The sequence below is a fragment of the Prosopis cineraria genome, unplaced genomic scaffold (assembly GCF_029017545.1).
Source record: "Prosopis cineraria cultivar Desert tree isolate PC_DT_omini unplaced genomic scaffold, ASM2901754v1 PC716, whole genome shotgun sequence".
NCBI classification, from domain to species: Eukaryota; Viridiplantae; Streptophyta; class Magnoliopsida; order Fabales; family Fabaceae; genus Prosopis; species Prosopis cineraria.
The window spans coordinates 10,529-33,965 of NW_026556041.1; the positions used below are offsets into that span (position 1 = coordinate 10,529).

The following is a 23,437-nucleotide window of genomic DNA, read 5'->3' on the forward strand; positions in this document are numbered from 1 at the left end:
ATATATAAAAGAAGGATAATATAACTTTTGGTCTCTAAATAATTTTTTGTCACTTATTGATTTAGTCCTTAACTTTGACTTAATACAATTCAATCTGTGTAGTTTAATAACTTAAGGAATTACAGGGACTCAATTGTGTTGAATCAACAAAAAGCTATAAGAACTGAGTTACTCTTCCAAGTCAAGAAAATATAGGAAGTGAATTGTTCTGAGTCAAATTTTAGATGCTAAAATCAATAATTAAAAATAAATTCATATACCAAAAGCCATATTTTTCCTATAAAGGATTATAAAAGTTTTAATCAATTAAGGATCACTTGGAATAAGAACAATCATGTTAATTTTGTCTTCTCATTTCATCTAGCTTGCTAAGATTAGTTTGTTATTGGATTATTCAGTTCAATAACATTCAAGATTAGAGTTCACTGGAAATCATAGGCCACAAAAAAAGATTTATGGAAAAATCACAACTAGGTCCTACAAAACAAAATCAACTACTACAAGGTCCCATAAAATGCACAAAATATTCTTAAAACCCAAATCTTGTGCATTTACAACTTAACAAAGGAAAATGAAAACTTGATATTAAATTCATACCCAACTTGTCATTTTCCTTTGCCAAGTTGTTATTTTTCTTTACCAAGTTGCAAATGCATAAATTTGAGATTTGGGAGTATTTTGTATATTTCACGAGACCTCTTGATAATTAAATTTGTTCTATAAGATCTAAGTGTGATTTTCCTACGATTTTATTTTTTTATCCCATTGAGTTTAACCTCAAAGATTCCAAGATGCATTTCTTTTGATTTTTTTTATTTTGTCACATTTTTTTCATCAATCTTTTACCATATTAATTACTTCTAATATTTGGAATTTTGGTATACTTCAATTTAGTAATCTTTACCACATGTGAACTGTCCTTAAATATACTCAATCACAAAACCTTGTCATATTTGAACTACCATCAGATTGCAATGTTTTAATTGTTTGGTTTTCACCTTTCTTCGTACCATAAAAAAATCAAAAGCCTAATTAAAAAATCTTTGCAATTGTAGTTGCCTTAAGCTTTTAAGAGAGCATGAGTGACAATATAGAGAGAAAGAGTAATGGACGGCAAGGGCATAGGTCAACTACCAGAAAGCTGGATGATAATGGAAAAGAGGTTTTATGTGAACAAGATAAGGACATCATTGCAAAGAATATGAGGAAAAGAATTGAAGATGTGAGTTTGAAAGCTAAGGAGGATGCTAAGCCTCCTTTAGTAGAAATGGAAGTGTCGAAGGCAAGAGAGCAGCGAATGAAAACTCTAGGTAAGTTGCTTCCTAGAACCCAAATATCATATAAGGAGAAACTAGATGAGCTAGAGAACTATAATATAAGGAAAATATCAAAAAGCTCATGAAGGAGTGGTTGTAAGAAGAGGCAAGAATCATGCTAAATCTTACAAATGACTAAAAGGCTATTTTAGATAGTCTGCCAATGATCAAAATGCTTGATGATTGGCTAAAGAAACTTTACCTCCCTTAGATAGATGTAGTGGTGATAACATTGCATAGGTAAAGTGTAACACTTTCCCGAGTGTTATTCAAAAATCACACAATTCAAATAAATTAAGTGTGGTTAAGGAGTTGATCCTAAAACTAACTTACAAAACAAATTATTTAAATCACTAAACAAATATACCATTGCAAAATAAAAATTTAAAATATTTAAAAAAATTTATAGGTTTTTCCTATTGCACATGGAAGCAAGCTAGGCGAAAGCGGGGTAAAAAGATGCTGTTATGACAGCAATCCCTCCCGAGCCAACTTTTAGGAGGCACTTTTCTGTCATCCAGTCCCTGATCAAAGTAATTTTAAAGCTCACACATCATTCTTAATGATTACTAGTAGTACACCAAATTTCAAAAAGATCTAACGTCGGATTAAAAATTGGACATGTTACAAGTTTGGTTATTTTTACTGTCATGACAAAGCACCTTCGGACTAACTTCCAGAATGCACCATTTCATCATCTGACCACCGATTAGAGTGATTTCAGATCCCACATGTCACATTCAAAGTGTACTACAAGTTTACCAAATTTTAAAAAGATCCAATAGTTGGATCAAAATTCATGTATGTCCTAACATTAACACTGTTGCTATGATGACAGCAATTTGCTGTGATGACAGCACCTTCGAACCAAATTCTAGAGTGTGCCATTTCTCCATCTGGTGTCCAATCAACATGATTCCAATGCCCAAATGAAGCTTATAAAAAGTTTTACTTGTGACCCAAATTTTAGAGAAATCCAACGATCGGATTGAGATTCAGACACCTTCAAAATTGTCCAAATCTCATCCTAATGGTCACAAACTTGTGAGAACACTGTGGACATGTCAAATAAGACTAGGAGTACCTAATAGAACATTTAAATAATGGAAAAAATCCTTTATATCAAAATTTGACCACCTGGGTACCATTTCCTAAAATGAACTCTATGCCCTCACAATTTACAAATCACACAAGAGTGGCCAAAAACTATTCCACATATCATATACACATATGAATACACATGCTAGACATTTTCACTTGGCTCAAAGATCTCCGTGGCACTCACGCAGCCAGTCTCTTTATCCAAAGTGTATATTTGCCCATAACACACCATTTGCAATACAACCACTTTGCATTTGCTTGTAGAATCACATATATATCAAAATAAATATCTGCTTGTAGTAGAAACTTAGTCTACTAAATAAATCCATCAAAACTACACATCATAACCAAGTTTCCTAGCCACAAGCCTACAAGCAAAAAAAAAAATCGTACACAAGCCATACAATCCACACATATTCACACACATGTTACATAATCACATCCTACTAGCACCCTAATCTTAAATACATTACAATAGATTTGCTCAAAAGAAAGGGGTTGCAGTTCTTTACAATCCATAAATAACCCTTAGCTCTACTCCTTTCTCTGTCCACCACTAGTTCCTTCGCTTGAACCTAAAAATATTAAAAAGAAAGGGGTGAGACAATTATAATCTCAATAACAAAGAAATATACATTAACTATTACCAAGTAAGCCATAATTGAATAAATGAATAATAAATTCAACATAGTATATAATTTAGCCATTTCAAATGCATGAATGCATGACATAGGTCAGTATGGCCTTTCCTGACCAACAGAATGCCCTTGGCACTCTTTAGCTTGTTGGTAAACCTTATACCCACTTGTACCTCCACAGGCACAAAACATAATCTAAGGAGTGATCAAATCCACCTAACCGCCTATGCTCCTTCAACATGAATCCTGAGCAGTCAAAGCTAACTCTTTCCCAGAGCCAACTCAACTTACTCTCCATGTGAGGGCTACCTTGGCCTAGGCACTCAACCTCACACTTCATATGTCGAATTTCCTCCCCTATTGAGAGGTGTCAAACACTCAATCCACTAACCACTTTAGTGCACTGAGCCTAAAATATGAAAGGCAACACTGAGTACTGGCAGTATACCATATAATATCACAAGTTCACATCTCTCCGTTGGTGAACTCCCACCGAGATCATGCCTTTCACTCTTGTCTACCTTTCCCGAGTATTGACCACTTCAACACTCTAAGGTAGTATAACAAATATCACTCCTCCCTTAAGCGATTCCTTAGCATCTCTAAGGTACCTAACCCAAATACACTTCCTTAAGTGAAATTTCCATTCTCTATAATTTCAATGCATGTAAACAACCTCGTTTCTATAAAAACAATATTGTTAAATGAATAGAAAACATATATGCACTATTATCCAAATAATTCCCCATAAGTCTTTATAAAACACAATTAATTGCATTTAATCATTTAAAACGTGCAATGCATGATAACTAATCTATTCAAAAATAGCTCAACAAAGTAATAAGAAATATAAATTTCCCTGTTACTTCAACCCTTTAGTACCAAAAGGGTTCCTCTTGTACAAAATAGGACTTGGCTTGTTCTTTAACTTTTCAATAAGTTCCACTAACAATTCCCTATAACATATAAGTGATCCATATCACTTTTCATGGCAAATAGCATTAATGAAGACTATAACTCATACCACACAACTTGGGTCAATAAGCCATAATCCATCCTAATGGTCTCTATATTAAACCAACCATTCACATAATACCACTTAACCACCAAAACCATTTATTAGCCACCATTAGGCCAATTTCCAATTCATATAATTTTAATCAATTAAAAACCTTCACTTAGCATCACCAACTTTCACCATTAGCCGTTATAATGAAAACCAAAACTTAATTTAAATCTTATTGGGCTCAAATAGCAAAATTATAACTACATCAATAGGCTTAAACTATTAAGGAGCAAAACCCAACCTCTTGGGGTTTGACTTTTTTCCTAAAACTTTATTTTTCATCCAAATGCTCACTCAAAATATTAAGGCATCATATAGAAACTCAAAACAACCTCTCAAGGACTCATGGAAACTAAAGCTTATAAGAAAAAGCCTTTTGGATCAAATTTCAAAAATTTTCTCTTCTAAAAATTGAAGAAAACCAAGAGGGAAGGAAAAGGATTGAAGTAGGGAGGTTACCTATGATGTAGTCGAGCTCGTAACGATTGTAAAGCTTCCTAGATCCAAGCCTAAGTCCCTTTCTTCCTCCTCTCTTCTTCCTCTCACTCTCTTGTTTGTGCGTTTCTTTCCTTTGCTTGTCTTGTTTCTAATTTCATTTTTGCATGCTGTTTTCCCTTTTAAAAACTGATTTAAACAATTTAGGAAAAATTATAAGAAAGGGCCCAAATCTTTTTTGTTATAACATAAAAGCTCAGTCAACTTTGATAATTTTTTCATAATTAAAAATAAAATAAAAATAAACTTTTGTTGAGTAAAATTTAAACTTTGGACCTCTATCAAATTATTCTTAATTTTAATTTAATTATAGATATTTTATTTTTTTTAAATAAATTTGAGTCTTAAAATTTTCAGGATGTTACACAAAAGCTAATCTTAAAGGTGATGTAAGAGAAGTTAGAATGGTTTATTAAATCTACTAAGTTCAAGCTTATCGACTTACCAAATAACTATTTTGCTTTTTGAACAGAGGATATCACACTTTGCCAAAAATTGTTATTTGAAGGTCCTTATTTAATCCAAGGACATTACTTGGTAATGCTAAGACGGAGTCCTAATTTCAACCCATACAATAACTCAATCAGCAAGCTTGCTATATGGGTAAGGGTGCCTACTATGCCAATGCAGAGTTATTCACAAGATTTTATGTTGGAGTTGGGCAATATGGTAGGGAAAGCCTTAAAAGTTGATATGAATACTCTTGCTCATTGTAAAATTAAGGGGACATTTGAAGAGAGAGGGCGATTTGCAAAAGTCAATGTTCAAGTTGATTTGAACTAACGCCTTCAATCTAGATTTGTGACCAAGAACCGAATATATAGACTTGAATATGAAGGCTTAGGTGTAATTTGCTTCCATTGTGGGAAGTATTGACATCGAAAGGAAGAGTGTCCTCTTCTTTTGTAAACATAAGGTAGAATTTCTAATTCACCATAAAATATAAAGAACAAGATAGAGTGAGAAGAAGAGAAAAAAATATGAAAATCCTCTAGTTAGTGACCCATTTATCACGCTTGAGGAGAACTTAGGGGTGTAATGTCTATCTGACAGTGCCAAACTATATCACTTATCTCTCACAATTATAACTAGAGGTTACGCAAACCTTACAAAAATATCTAAATAATAAATAACTATAATTTCAAAAACAATTTCTTAAAACCATCTAGGATCCCATAACCTTCAAAACCTTTATAAATTATTCAAAAACATCATTTTATTGCACAATAGAAGCTTACATACTACATAATCGCCCCTCAGTGTAAGAAATGACACAAAATATTCAAGTTTAGGAAAAGGTTCGTGTGCTGTAGAATGTGATACAAAGCCAAAGCTTCCTCCTTGTGTCATGCATTGCATCATGTTACCATACACCATGGCATTCATGATAGATTCTCATCTATCATGGTAGTTCACATAAGCGAACTTCTAGCGTGAGCCGTTTCCACATATAAAATCCAATCAAGGTGATTTAAGCACCCATGCGAAGCTCATTTGGTTAACTATCTAATGAGAAAAATCTAAACATGATCTAATAGTCTGATCACAATTTAGACACTCAGATGTAAAAAGTTACTTTTCTTAAAAATCTAAGCACCCTGAGGGTTCAAACTCCACACTTTGCCTCATTAGACCACTTTGGGCCTTAAATTAAGTTTAACTAATAGTAGCATTCATGTTACACGTACATGCATATTTGGCCATCAAACTACCCTATCACATGCAAAAGGCCTATATTTCATAAATTTTACATATATAACATACAATGGCTAAATATCCCATATGTTCACTACTTGTACACACACTATACGTTCACATGCTTATCTTAGCCCCTTAAAACCACATTTCACCACTTTTATGCATATCCAAGCAAAGATACACATATTAATGACACAAGCATAATGTAACACGTTATGCATCTTATAGCAACTTATGACATTATTTATTTACAAAACAAACTTGTTACACAAACTTTGATGATAGGCTGTAGCCACTACTATGCCTATTCTAAATCTTTTCCCTTTCCTTACTCATAAACAGGACCTGTAAAAATGTAATCATGGGGTGAGATAATCATCTCAATAATAGAATAATTCACAATTATCAATTAACATGTATAATTGTAAATAAGTAAAGCTATAACATACAAAGGTATATCTTTATAAACAACATATGTTTCCTTTCTATACAACCATTTCCACACTAAATCATTTTCATTAGCATGATCATTTACCATTTTATCTTTTATATTAACCCAACTGAAACTATAGGCTTCACTAGCCCAATCACATGCTTATTGACCCAAGCACACCTTCAGTAGTAGAATCACTCAAGCAAAGGTGTTCTATCCTACTTATGGATTATGATTTCCCCCTATCACGCACGATTAAGGCATTGTTACTCTAATACCATACCTTATTAGTACTAAGGAGAAGAAATTCTCCAACACTGCATCCCGTCAAACACTTAAGAGAATTTATGCCATGTGGACTCTCACTACTTCTTCCTACAGGTGAACTCCTACCCCCTATCATGATTATACTCACATTCCTCAAGTACAAACCACATGTTTGTATCCAAAGCTATATATGTTTATATATGTATATTCATATACTTTTATAAACTCATTCTTTTAAAAATCATTTTCATGCATAAAACACCCCTTTAACAAACATGCTGAACTTAAAATAATTTCATGCAATAATATTAATACTCACAAAAAATTAAGCTAATTAATCAAATAAAGTAAATTATTCAGTTACCTTAACACTTCCATCATTAAAAAGGTTACCTGTGGTATTCTTTAATTGCTTATTATTAACACACTCACTTCTATGTTATCGAAGCACATATGTAGTATCAATCTACACAAATTAGAACTAATTATCAATTTAAAAATTGACCATAAGTACTAATTATCACTATTTATCATAACTAATTATTTATTTCCTTTCACTTGACCAACCTAGGTATCAAGTATCCTATTTAACTTTTACAACACTTTCATACCTCCCAATACACTTCACACAAATTTCCACCCCTTTTTAACTATCTATTTAGGGTTAATTTAAGCCTATCACCTCAAAGCTTTATTGTTAATTCTTAAACTAGATGCAATACCATAGTTTGATTCTTAAGAATCTTTTTATTACAAAAAAGGTAAGAAACAAACCCCTTAAAACTTATCGATTCAATTTTTATATAACTTAAGTTAAGAGAAATTAAGATAGAATTAGAGCTAAAGGTGGTACAGAACTTACTCGACAAGCAACTAGTTGAAAATATCTCCCCAGGCTCCAAAATTTATTGCCCTAATAGAGAGAGCTCTTCTCTTCTCTTCTCTCCTTTGTGTGCTTCCTTCCTTCTCCTCCTTACTTCCATGAGCTAGCCACATACTTGAAAGCCAAATCTTTGTACCATGTGCCACGGTGTATGCTACGTATGCCGCAATATATAGCATAATGAGAAAAATTCTCACCGCTCTTACATGCTTCACTCCATGAGGCCATTCTTCTAATTGATCCTATTCACTCAATATACCTAGAAGTCAAAACACTAATTTACCATCTAAAATCCTAATCACGCACTAATTTACCCTTAATTAGCAATTGGTTTTAAAGTTAAGAATTCAAGATGTTATGGGAGAATGGATGAGAGCTAAAAAAACTTTTAGGAAAAGACCTATTTTTGTGGATAATAAAAGACCACCATAAATTAAGCTACCTATGGGGTCAAAATCAGCCGCTTTAAAGTAAGTGATAGAGACTACTTTGAGATTTAAGGTTTCATCAGATGAAAAGGGGATGGAGTTGGTAATGCAAAGAAGAATGTGCAAAAAGGAAGAGTTGGAAATTTCAAATGGAGATAAAAAAGATGATATGATTTCTAATAAGAAGAAGGGTAGTACAAATGCCACATTAAGAGTTAAGATACAAATGAAGGAGATGAAAAGGATGAGGTTAGGGAATAAGAAGGAATGCTAAGATCAGCATCAAATAAAGTATAGAAAATGTTGAAGTTTCAAGTAAAAAAGGAGACAACATGTTTGATTGAGCGGAATGTCATGATAAGGAGGAAGGGAAAGAGTTAGAGTGTGAAATTTTAAAGTTAGGCTATGGCCTAGTTCATGAATTAACTAAAGAGGCTAACATAATAGGCTTTAAAGTTGTTGAGGCCTCAAAGGAAGAATTAAAAGGTAGAGGAAAGAAAAGAAACAAGAATTCAAAGCCCAAATTACATCTTTAAGCTTAAAAAGAATACAATCAGTGAGGACCCATTCCATTACTAATGGGTCGATCAAGAGAATGGGCAAACAAGAACAGAAACTAAAGAAAGTGGATAAAAAACAATTATGTCAATTGAGGACAGGGGAAGGTAAACCTATAACGATGAAAGTTAACACTTTTACCACTAGTGACATTTACCAAAGTCATTTGCTAGAAGTAGAGATGCTTAAATCTCTAAAACCACCTGACCCTTTGAATTGTAGAACGGACAAACACAAGGAGGCCAATGCTTTGGAGTCATTGGACTAATGGTTTGTAAAATAGGATGAAGTTTGGGAGGAGATTGTGATGGAGAAGGAGGATAAGGTTATCCTAAAATCATTTATTTAATGTTGGGTGTGATCTCTATTCCATTTTCTCTGCTATTTATGAATTCTCTATCATAAAATTGTAGAGGCGTTGCCTCAAAAATTTTTGTCTGATGATTCAAGGATTTGTTGAAAAGTAAAATCATCAATTTTTTTGGTTCTGGTAGAAACTCATATAAGTAGGGTAAAGGTAGATTAGATTATACTGGATTGGGTTTTCACATTAGATCAAGATTAAGCTACTGTGTATGCTTAAGGTATATGGGTAATCTGGAATGATGATTCCTTTTTTATTTAATACTTGTGTTAGTCTACTCAGTTTATTCATCTCAAAGTGACTGATATTAAATCTAATAATGTTATGTGGATCACTGGTATATATGCTGAACCTAATTTGAATGCACAATGCTCTATAGGAAGATATCTATAAGATTAGTCAGAATATGAATGGGGCTTGGTTGACGTTAGGTGATTTTAATGGTAATGCTCTATAGGAAGATATCTATGAGACTAGTCAAAATATGAATGGGGCTTGGTTGATGTTGGGTGATTTTAATGCTTACTTATTAGGTGATGATAAATGTGAGGGTTTAATACCAAATTTTTTCTCTATAAATTTATTTAATAACTCTATACAGAGATCTGTATTACAAGTAATGAATTATGTGAATGATAAATTTACATAATGATGGAATAACTTGAAAGAATATATCAATTGGGCTTTCATCAACCACTTTTAGGGTAATCTGTTTCCTTGTACTTTGGTGCATCACCTCCTTAAATTTGGGTCAGATCATAGACCTTTACTCACTAGATGAATTCATCTAATCAAGGGATTCCTCTTTTTCATTGTCAAGTTGCTTGGCTCTTGGAAGAAGACTATGCGGAGGTAGTGAAAAAGGCTTGAAGTTTTAGAGACTGGAATGAGAAGGTTAAGTCCCTTCCTACTTCTATTAAAGATTGGAACCAAAAAAATGTGGGAAACATTACAAATAAGAAGGAAAGTGTAACATCCTGAATTTCAATCATAGAAATTAGTTGCTAATTAAGGATAAGTTAGTAATTAGTGGATTGATTGTGGTTTGAATGTTGAGTTAATAATTTATTTTTATGGATGTTGAGTTGATATGATTAAAGGGTAGGATAATAATTTGAGGCATAACACGTAAGCACAAGTGAGATTGGACTCACTGTACTAAGTGTCGAGGTAAAAGCTACGTGCGTCGTGGCACATTTTGTAGAAATAACTTAAAGCTAATGTGATCATCTCGTGAAATTAGAAGAGGAAGTGCTGGAAAATGCAGTTGGAGAGGAGAAGAGGTTCTCATCTACTAGGGCAAGCAATATCTATAGGTTTGGAGTATGCTTCGATTAGTAACTTGCTAGGTAAGTATCGCACAACCTTATACTTCATTTCTACCCTGTTCTTGTTGAATTTCACTGGTTAAGAAATCAAATCATGAAGTTCTAAGGTATTGTAACCTAAAAGAAAGATTTAAAATGAGCTATCAAATACAGAACTAAGGTTTTGTGACTAGTATAGAGTTGGATGTTAAAGCTTTAAGGATTTGGGCTCAATTAGCCTAAGAAAGTTAGGTTAAATGGTGAAATTAAGTGAATGAATATGTTAGGAAGTTGTTATGGTCATTTGAATAGCCTATAGGGCCAATGACTATATATAATGGATAATGAATTCAAAAAGGATTCAATTGAACTATTTTGTGTGTTAAAGGATTCAATTTAGTTGAATCAATACCTGTGCCAAGTATTTAAGAATTAACTGAGGGGTATTGTGTTGTGTAGATTGTGCACTTGTAGCATTGCTTGTGAGAATCTACACCCTTAGGAGCTTAGTATGATTGATAACCCTTAGTGGAAAAGGTTAAAGATAATTGGAGTAACCCTTTTACTTGTTTGTTTGTGAAATTATTTACAAATATTTTTATATATAACTGTACATTATTCTGTGAACTAATAGAATAGCAGTATTATGAAAGAATATGCATGCGGATATGTGAGTATTTATTGAAATGAATTTGAGGTGGCATGTTCATTAATATGTATCGCATCCGTAAGAATACCCTAGATTATGGTTGGGGGACGTGACCCTACCTTAAAGAGGTCCAAATGATCTAAAGTGTAGAGCTTAACTCCTCCACAACAGGCCTAAGATATGGAATAATCCACGAGGTTACCTTAGACTAGGGTAGGGGGTCATGGTTCTACTCTGTATAAGGCTAGGAAGTCTTGATGATCCAGAGCGTAGAGTTTAACTCTTCTATGACAGACCTAGGAGAGCACCCATACACGAAGAGGATTACCTAGTTTGAGTAGTGGTATAGTGGGCCTTATTTCATGTGACTAGAAGTTCCAATCCGAGCATAGAGATTACTCTATTAGGTGGAACCAAGAATCTATGAGTATGAGCATAATGAGATTGATGAGAATGAGTTCATGTATGTTACTTTTACTAAAGCACATGTTACTTTATCACTTGTTTATGATTTTTCTAACTAACAAATAATTGTTTATGTATATCTCACTCCGTTACTTTTGAAGATAGGTGAAGAGAGCACAAGAAGGCCGAGAAAGGAATTGAGGAAAGAGTAGCCTTACTTGGTAATGGTATGACTATCATTTGTGTAAATGAATGTACAGTGAGTTGTGATAGTAGAGTTGCTAATTAGGATGCATAAATAAATGTGTGTTGAATTGTGATGTGAAACTTGCTTGTATATATGTATATAATGTTGCATCTCGCTGAGGGTACTCTAGTAGAGGGTAAGTAGGTAAGCCTAAATGCTAATCAAGTAAGTGTATGTTATATGTAACTTGTTTCATTTTTTTATATGTGAATTGATGTGATGATTATATGTTGAATGTGAACTTATTGTGGTTGGTGTATATATGTAAGAACTTGACACAAATAATGAGATTAAGCCCCATTTATAAGAGTCGAGTACATTTGTGATTTTTTACCATATGGTAAGGTAGAGCCTTATATATAAGAGTCAGAGGATTAAAAGTAAAACAAGTCTAATTGTATATATGTGAATATGTGTTGTGTATGTTGTGCCTTATATAAGTCCCATAGTATGTAATATGGCGTTGAAAGGTCAATTTGAGTAAATGGCATGATATATATGATTAGTAGTCTCAATTAGATATATGTTATCCTTTTAGACTTAGTTTAAGACCCGAAGTGGTCTAATAGGACAAGGAATGAGAATTGAGCATTTAGGGTGTAAATTTTTGAAAGAAAAGTGACTTTTTACACCTCAGGTATCATATTTTAGATTAGACCATCAGATTGAGTCCAAACTTATTCTATTAACTAGTATATGTTGTAAGCTTCACGTGGGAATTTAAATCACTCCAATCGAACGTCAGAAGTGGAAATGACGAGCGACAAAAGTTCATCTTCCGAGCTGTTATATAATAGTAAAAATTACTATCATATGCGTCGTGATGCATGGTATACCATGTTGTAGCACATAACGCAGACAGAAATAGAGCACGTCACTCTGTACTATATGCCATGATGCATGTGGTATAAGCCACGGTACATGCCCTTTTTCAGGGTATATATATTGTATTTTGTTAAGTTATATGAATGCATTTGCACTTCCACTAGCCCTTTTATTTGAATATGTATTTTAAGAAGTTGGGATCTTATAATTTGAAAACAAATAAAGGGCTATTACTCTGATATTGATTTATGATTATATTGTTGATTGTGTGATTGAGAATGGTAAAGTCTGGATTGATTAAGGACTTTACAGAAAGCCTCTTGAATAGAATCCAAGGGTAGACAAAGCTAGAAGTCATCATGATTCTCAATTTTTAGCCCAACTGGAACAAGATTTATGGAAAGACTACAACAAAATTCTTCTCCAAGAGGAACTCAAGTGGTTTTAAAAATTTTTGATGTGATTGGCTGAGGTGGGGAGATAACAATAGAAAATTTTTCCATACATCCACTATAGTGAGGAGAAGATGTAATAGGATTGAAGGGTTGAAGAATGAGAATGATGAGTGGATTTTTTATCAAGAGGAATTGCTAATGGTAGTTAGTTATTATAAATCTTTGTTTGAAAGGGATAACTTAGCTCTTCTTGTTCTTTTAACAAGGCACCATTTTCCTTATTTGAATATTGGTGATTTAAAGGAAATCTATCATGAAGTTAGTAACCAAAAGATTAAAGAGGCTATGTTTGACTTTAGCGCTTTCAAGGCTTCAGGAACAGATAGAATCCAAGCTTTTTTCTACCATGAATTGTGGCACATTATTAGTGATAATGTTTGCACCAGGGTGAAGAACATTTTAGAAACCTAGACAAGATGGAGAATATTAATTCTACTCACTTGGTCTTAATTTTGAAGGTTGATATACTAAAAACTATGAAAGACTTTAGACCTATCTCCTATGTAATGTAAGCTACAAGATCCTATCTAAAATACTAAGTAAGAGACTATGTAAGGTGATGGGTACTCTGATAGGTAAACATTAAAGTAGTTTTATTGCAGGCAAGTAAAGTATTGATAACATCATTAGTGCCAAAGAAATCATTCATACAATGAAGATTTCTAAGAAGAAGAAAGGAACAATGGGGTCAAAGTTAACTTGAAGAAATCCTATGGAATGGTACTCCTACACAGAGATTCAAACCAACTAGAGGAATTCAACAAGGGATCCCATATCTCCTTATATTTTTACTCTTTGTATAGAAAGGTTAAATCATGTAATTGAAGATGTTATTAAGGATCTGCTCTGGACTTTGATCCAAGTTGCTATAAGTGATCAAAAATCTCCCATCTCTTTTTTATTGATGAATTGATCCTTTTTAAGGAAGCATCATCTAGTCAAGCAGAGAATCTAGTGTCATGTATGAAGAAGTTCTATGCAGTATCGGAGCAGAAACTAAACAAGTTAAATACTAAAGTGTGCTTCTCCAAATCTATACACTTTTCAAGAGCACATGAGTAAAGTAGGCAGACAATTGTGGTTTTAACTAGTGATATGGGAAAATATTTAGGCAATCTTCTCATTCATAAGAGGGCTTCTTCTGTGCTTTTTGCCCCTATTATAGATAAGACCTAGAAAAGGCTTCCTAGTTAGAAAGGAAGATTCCTTAATTTGGCTAGTAGGACAACCCTCATAAGGGCTATTTTGGTAGCCTTTCCTTTATACCACATGAAGACTATTCTCCTCTAAAAAAAACTCCTAAAAAAGCATGAATATTAGATTCATAATTTCTTGTGAGGTGACGAAAGGGATAGCAAGAAAATTCATCTTATATCATAGGATAATGTGATACACGAAAGGAAGGATGGAGATCTGGGTAATAAAAACATTTGACAATAAAATGAGGCTTTCATTATGAAACTTTCCTAGAATCTTATGACTAATGAAGATGCTTTATGGGCATATGTCTTAAAGGCTAAGTATAAGTATGGTAACTCTAGCATTTCCAAGATCAGTAAGAGAAAAGAATCTTCTTACACTTGGAGAGGAATCTATAAGTTTTGGAGTAAATTCAAGGAAGGATTAGGGAGGAAAGTGGGAAATGGTAAGAATACTTCATTTTAGTTTGAAAACTGATCTATGATGAATGTGCTCCTCATTAAACTTGTAATAAGAAGAGAGGGACTTATTGATAGAAATAAGAATGTAGTGGACTATGTTGATCAGAATGGCCAATAGGATTTATGAAAGCTTAACTCTTGGTTCCAACCTAATACAATTGTCTACATTACTTGTGCCCACCTACCTAGTGAGGAGAGAGGAGAGAGGAGAGTATAAACACTTTTGGAAACAATCATCAGAGGGGTGTTTTAAGGTTAAATCTGCCTACTGTTTTCTATCTGTAAGTACAAGAAGGAATACTAAAAGCAGCTAGAAAAAGATTTGGAGTTGGTAAGTTCTTGAGAAGGTCAAATCTTTTATGTGGCTGTTTAAACATAAAAGAGTGCACACAGTGGAACTGAGACAATGAAGAGGACCAACAATAGAGCAAAGCTATCCTTTTAGATGCAATTCCTCAAAAGATTCAATGCATTTGATATATGACTGCCTAGACATTGTAGAGAAGTGGAAGGAGGGTGTTTAAGAGAGACATTGGAACACCTTCATGAACCTTACTAGAGCTTACTAGGTTCATTGGAATCGCTCTAAAGATGTAAGGAAAGGCTTTACAAAAAAGGTGAATTAGGATATTTTGTTTGGTTATATATGTCAGGACATGTGGGTAGTAAGATGAAAGAAGGTTTTTGATACAGACTTTATAGATAATCATTACTATGCACTTTCTACCTTCCTTAAAGCCTCTTCGAATATTGATCTTATTCACTTAGCTCGTGTTTTAAATTTTGAGACAAATATTTCTCAAGTTAAACCTCGTCAAGAGAATGATGTGGTTAGACTTGAGGTGGATAGGTTCATGAAGGCTGATACTAGGATCAGATGTGGAGGTATTATTTAGGATTGAGGAAATTGGGTTAAGGGTTTTAGTTGTAAGATTATTAATGTTCCTCTAGCAATTACAAAGATTTTGGCTATAGTTCAAGGCCTTCAACTTTGCTAGTCCATGGGTTTTAGAGATTTGGAGATTTATAGCGATCGTATTCAACCAATCAACTTGATACAATATGGGTATGTTGCGGAGCATCCTTTCCAAGACATTATTGTGGATGCTAGATAGCTTTACCATAGTGATTGGAATATTGTAATTCATTATGTTAGTAGGAACTATAACTTTTCTATTGATTTTCTTGCTTATTTAGCACATAATTTAGATTCCAATTTTTGTACCTATAATCTACCCCCACCTCTAGATTAGGAGGCAATGGCAAATGATAATATAGGGCGTCAAATTTTGTATTATTCCTTTGATTAATGAATGCATCTTTCAATTAAAAAAAACACATTGCAATTAACAAATGAGAAACTATTGACTTGAAGCTCTAAAGCATTTATAGAGCGAGGGGAAGTTTTAGAAGTCATTTAGTTACTCAAAAACATGAGAATGGAATGGATTAAATAAATAAGAATAAAAATAAACTAAACTATCATCTTCTTAGTATAATAAATATGATCAAACCTAATACCACATGTCACAAATATGATAATCACCACATCCTTAAAAAAGTCTCATGAATCATAATTTATCCTAATATCATGAACTAAATTACTTTTCCTATCATGAACATGGTTGACCCATCTCCCCTCCATATTTTGATCATTTTATTTTTACCATGATACATTCAAGACTAATATTACACGTGAAGAAAAGTGTACTAGAACACAAAAAACAAAAGAAGATGTACGGATCTATATCAAAACTCCAGCGAAGTGTAAGGAGTAAAAATAGTCTTTTACCATCAAAAAAGAAGGTCTAGTTTTGCAAAAGGACATTAATTAAAAAGTTAGTATTGAAAACATTGCCACATGCAGGTTTAGATATTCTTCAAGGAACATTAGGATTTTGTTATCAATCAAGTATCCCTTGTTTCAATATATAATTAATCTTGCTATATTAGAGCAAAAAAAAGTTGGTGTATGTATTTTATAACTTAAATTTTTTTAACTTTTATCCTAACTTCTTTTGTTGCCTACTAATCAGTTTGTGGTTTCTCCAAACTTCCCAAAATAATAACATAGGCCAGCTTTCCACATAAAGAAAAAGGCTAAAGGGTAAATTTATCCTAGAAATTTTTTACCATGTGTAGTTAGTACTTTTAATTTTCAATTGACATAATGTTATTTTAAAAATTTAAAAAATGGTACACTGTTGTCCTTTAGTAATGTTTGACAAACATTGACTATTGAACAATTTTGATAGTTAAAGAGCAAATTTGCATTGGAATTTGTCTGAAGAAGAAATTGATATCCTAAATGTTTGATGGAAGCTTTGCTCCCTTCAGTGGATGAATTGTAACAGATGCCTTTAGGACATTCCTAAGTAGCTTCACTAAAGTCCTTTGCTCACAACTTAAATAAGCAATTGGGTATTACGAGTGGTAAAGTGGTTTTGTTCTCACTGTCCCTAAATATTTAGTCTAGGTCATCTTAACTTGTCCCTCGCAGCTTGGGCTAGCCTATATTGCCCATGGACAGGTTCAAGCAAGTCTGTATTTGCTTATGGTTAAGCCTACACAAACTCAAATATAATCAGGGACTTATTTTTGGATTTGCTTATGGATAAAATAAGGGCAAGTCTAGGCTCTAATCAAGGGCAAGTTGATCATGAAATGTTTGGGTAAAGCTGGTTTTGCATTTAGTCAACCTTGCGCAGGGCCTCTAGTTAAAATTCATAAATATGAATCATTTTTAAATATTGATAATTGATTGTTGAATCTTTCTTCTTATTAGAACATTGATAACACAAAAAATATTATATTAATTGAAAGTTTAGGATACTAATTACTCTTTTAAAATAATTTTTTGGCCAAAATTGCCTTTTTAACTCTAATCAAAATTATTCTACTAATGATCAATGTTGGTCAAATGTTAATATAAAACAACATTGCACTATTTTTTAAACTTTTTAAATAACGTTGCATTATTCAAAAGTTAAAGATATTAGTTATACCTGTGAAAAAATGTCTAGGGCATATTTGCCCTTTACCACAAAATTTTATTATTATATAGCACCACTCTATCTATCTAAAATCTTTATTTAGTGCGACAAATACACAATAAAAAAAATAAACAAGTTGGTTAGGGAGGGGATAATCTCGTCAGCATTAATAAAGTACTAAAGTGTGGTTGTGAAAGGGACGAGTTATCTTGCCGAAGTTCCTTTTCATGGTGAAAAGTGGACTCATGCCTAACCAATAAAGGTTAATATATATCCTCGTGCACTCTATTTGAACACGCCAATATTAAAATATTATAAAGTGCAAATCAGTTTAAGTTACATGTCCCATTTGTTTTGTGGTGTGAACATTGAACTTGTTTGATTCTGTTTTCTATTTTCATATTCTCAAAACAATTTTATAGAATGATTTTTTAGAATGAGTTTTGGAAATTAAAAAAAATGAAAGAAAATATGCTTGAATCATTATTTTTTTAAAATATCTAAATAAATGAAATAAATGGTAAAAGAATAATTTATTTTACTGACATAATTGTCATTTATGAAAGTATGATATTTTATACCTTTTCTCTAGTTTTAATTGGCATAACAAAAATACCAAAACCTTAAAAGATGTTATAGTTTTTTAATTCAGCAGAACAATTTTAAACTTTTTGGCTTTTCATAACTGATGACAGAAAACACATTAGGTTTTTTTTTTTTTTTGAAAAAACTGTTTCTGAAATTATAACAGGTGACCAAATAGGAGATGCTGTTGTGTGTCAGCTTTATATAAGCCAAATCATACCTGCATCAGAAAATGGGTGTATATGTTTATAATATGGGCCAAAATTGTGATTTAACTTTTAAGTTATAGGCCCGGAGTATTTAGGACTGTAATTTTTTTTTAAATATTTTCATCTCTAATCATTTTTAAAGTCATGGCTATCACCTTTTGTCATTAATTTTAACTATTAATTGATTACAAAACTACAGAAGGGGCCAAAAATCAGAAAAAATGACCCAAAAATTACATAAAATGACCCAAAAAAATTAAAATTAATAACTTTGGGTCATTTTGTGTGATTCTTTTGATCATTTTTTGTAATTTTTAAGCTCATTTTCTATAAATTTTCTAATTTACTATTAGTCAAAGTTAAATGGTAGGGAAAGATTATTATAATTTTAAAAGCTTAAGGGTGAAAATGCACCAAAAATGAGTTTAGCATCTTAAAAACACAGACTTATAGTTCAAGGGCCAAAATATCATTTTACTTTGTATATATATGATGGTGTGAAAATTGTTTCAAAAAAATATTTTGCAACGAGAATATGCTTCAAAATTTGAATGGAATCTGGAATTAAAAAAAAATACCTCGCAATGACATATACAAATATGATCTATATTGGAGCTAACCCACTTTCCCACCCAGAAAAATGTTCACAAGTGGATCTTATAATAATAGTCAGACCGCAAGAGAAACACACTCCATTTGTGGAGGTTGTAGAAAACACGATTCCTTATGGCATCAAATCATGCTTTGATTTAAAATTCTAATAAAAATACTCACACATGAAAAAAAAAGAAAAGAAAAGAAAAACGCGTTTTCCTTTTTGATTTTGTTAAAAATTAGATGTCATCTGTGTCGAATGAAATTTGAAAAAATGACTTAATCCTAATTATTTGTTTTAATATTTGTAATATAATTAACTAAATATTTTCTAACTCACTCATTATTATTCTCTATTCAATGAATTTCATTAAGGGTAATTTTAAAAATAAAAAAAATTAACTGATTATAACTAAATTTCTTAATTCTTGTAAAATAATTAATAATTAACAAGTCTTTATAATAAGAACCAAACAGAATACTCCTAAACTTATATAATATAAAAAAGAGATTAATAGCATTGTTGCCTCTAAACTATTTGTTCAAGCTTCTAGTATCCTAAACTTAAATGTTGTATAATTCTTTCTTTCAATATTTGAAAATAATATGTTAGGCAACTAGTTAATAAAAAAAATTAATTTTGACTGTTAATTGACCTAACAAATTATAAAAGAGTACATTAAAAATTATAGAAAATGACATAAAATTACAAATAAGTACCCTAGTTATAAGAAAAAATATCTGATTAAGTTCATAAAATAGTATGATAATTTATAAATCTCCCTACAAATTGTGTTATTTATAAATGAACACATTTTTCAAAATAGCTGAAAATTTTTGGAGGATTTATAAATTTGAAAAAAAACTTACAAATTATAACACTATTTTAGGTGTTTAAGTGATATTAATTTTTTATAAGGTATTTATGTGTATTTTTGGATTTTTTTTTTCAATTTTTCACTTTCTGCAATTTTTAATTCAAAATTGTCAAAGTTACAGGAAACCCAATACACCATTTTAAATGTTAAAGGAAAAAATTACATCGCTGCTCAACAGATAATTGAGGGTCAAGAATATTCTTTAATCCTATAAAAATCATTAATAAGTCCTGCTATATATCCATGGGTTATTGTAGTGCACCGCAATCCATAAGAAATTTTATAATTAATGCACCGGCCATAAAGTGACCAGCGGTGGAGTGTGGGTCAAGAATATTCTTTAATCCTATAAAAATCATTAATAAGTCCTGCTATATATCCATGGGTTATTGTAGTGCACCGCAATCCATAAGAAATTTTATAATTAATGCACCGGCCATAAAGTGACCAGCGGTGGAGTGTGGGTGCGTGTTTGCAAATTCAACATATATAACTCATTTAGGCACGTGCAAGTTGACTGGTCTACCAGTGTGTATTTGCGTAGTCTAAGAATAAGCTTCACTAAACTAATTAATAAATAAATATATAAATTAAACCTCCTAGTTCACACTTCACATGCATGCACATAGTTGACTAGTACCTTGCTACCTTATATATATATATATATATATATATATAATGTTACATTCAATTAAACTAAACCAAACAATGAGCAATTAAGAGTGAGCCAACAGTAATAGATCTCACTAGCATGCCTTATATTTGTTAAGATAATTGCTTGCCTGAGATGGGAAATATGAGGAGCTCAAAGAAGACAAGAATCATTATGGTGCCATATCCAGCTCAGGGACACGTAACTACCATGCAGAAGCTAGCCATGGCGTTTCTCAACCTTGGGTTCGAACCAATAATGGTGCTTCCACCAGTGGCTCTGCCACGTACTCACCCCCTCACATGAGAAAAATTGCACATGTAATAGGAGAAATTTACAATCTTACACCTTATATTTTTAACTTTTTAAACTCTCTAGACTCAATAAAAAATATTTAGAGGTCTAAATTTAAAACTCACATCAACCTTCTCAGCATATTTTTAATAAAAACATCTCAATATATATTTTTAAATAAAAATATATATAATTTTAATCATGTTTATATATTTTTGGCCTAAGGTAATTAATTTTAAAAAATTCGAAAATTATTTTTTAATTATTTATTTTTAAATTGTACTGTCCTGCACCTCCCTACTCAGGTCTTGGCTCTACAATCGGATTATCATTCATCATCATCACCATCGTGGTGATCAGATCAAGTGGGTCGCTGTATCCGATGGGTTTGATCAGAAGGACACTGCCACAGCAGATTTCTTTGGGATTGAATCAGCCATGGAGAACACTATGCCTGGTCAGTTGGAGGAGTTGATTCAGGAGCTTCGGGATGGCGGTGGCGGCACGGTGGTTTGTGTGGTGGTTGAATTGCTGGCTTCTTGGGCTATACAAGTTGGCCACAAGTGTGGTATCGTTGTTGCTGGGTTTTGGCCTGCCATGCTTGCGACTTACAGATTGATTGCTTCCATACCTGAAACGGTTCGATGCGGCCTCATTTCTGAAACAGGTATTTGTATAGTTATTTAACTCAATTTATTTATCACGAAACTCTGAGAATTATTTCTTATCAGTTGATCGATACATACAACACCTGTAAGTGCAAGGGGATTGATCTCGATCCCTTACTTATTTCATTTAATTCATGGGAAAATGATAAGTAAGGACCTCATAAAAAGATTAATATCAAATTAAAATTTTTTTTAAAGATTTCAATACTAAAACAAGGGAAAATGAGTTGTGAATTTGGAAGTCTTAATTGTGAAAAGGTCCTAACTTGACATTAATATTCTTATGATGTCCTTATTTGTTATTCTCTTAATTTTCATTGGGAGGCAGATATCATGAAAAAATCTATTCCAAAAGATACTAATAAGGAGGAGTGTGTTATATTTATAAACCACATTTTTTAAAGATATTCTAAAGTGGGACTCGTAACACTAAATATAAGTCAATCAAATTTTTATCATTGAACAACATCATTTATCAGATATTCTTACTAACAGACTTAGTGTTAGATTTATGGTTATATTCAGCTAGAGACAATTTAACATGAATCCAAAATTCTTTATCTTATGTTCTTATAGTTAAGAGACAAAATTAAAGTGTGTATATATATATATATTATATATTTTTATTATCAAACTAGAAACTAAAACTGAAATATTTAATTTATGAAAAAGTGCTTATTTCAATAGTTCATATAAATTATAATAAAGCAAGCATAACTTTTTTTTTCCCTTGCAATTGTATGATTTATATGTATACATATATATATATATATATATATATATATATGAATGCAATAATATGAAGAATCTAACCTAAAATCTTTGATATACTTGTCTACAGGATTTCCACAGCATGATGGAAAATTTTGCTTTCTACCATAATTGCCCATACTAGACACCCAAGATCTACCATGGCTTACTGGAACAGTGGCTGCAAAAAAGGCAAGGTTTAAATTTTGGACAAGAACTCTGGAAAGATCTAGAACTCTCAGATGGCGCCTCGTGAATTCCTTTCATGAAGAAACCAGACTTGAGAATTCTCAACTGACTCTTGCCCCTAGGCCATCTTTCCCATCACATACAAACAAACAATAATTCAAGCTTCTGGGAAGAAGACAAGAGCTATTTGGAGTGGCTAGATACTCAAAGCCCTAACTCAGTCATTTACATCTCATTTGGGAGTTGGGTGAGTCCGATTGGTGAAGCAAAGCTCACAGGTTTAGCAATGGCATTTGAAGCATCAAGATGGCCTTCCTTTGGGTTCTTAAGAAAGCATGGCTTCAGGGGCTAACAAATGGGTTTGTAGAAAGGGTTTCAAGGCATCAAGGAAAAGTGGTTTCATGGGCACCACAAATGGAGGTTCTGAGACACAAGTCCGTGGCGTGCTACTTGACACATTGTGGATGGAACTCGACGATAAAGGCGATACAGTTCAAGAAGAAGATGCTGTGCTATCCTGTGGCAGGTGATCAGTTCTTGAATTGTGCTTACATCGTTCAAGTTTGGAAGGTAGGTATGAGGCTCAATGGACTTGGACTGAAGGATGTGGAAGAAGGACTGAGAATGGTGATGGAGGATGTGGAAATGGCAATTAGGTTAAGGAATTTGCATGATATTGTTATTGGAAGGGATGATCATGTGAAGGAAGATCTTAATTTGAAGGCCTTCATTGAAAACATGAAGAAAGGAGCTTGTTAATTAGAATGTGCCTTTAATTTTGTTCAGGATGTTTTTTTTTTTTAACGCTTAAACTTTGGCATCTCGTGTA

At 32.5% G+C, this 23,437-nt stretch overlaps 1 pseudogene; it reads left to right on the forward strand.

Moving 5' to 3' along the window:
- Window positions 1–1,078: 1,078 nt before the first annotated feature.
- LOC129298119 (UDP-glycosyltransferase 82A1-like) lies at window positions 1,079–23,437 on the forward strand (annotated as a pseudogene).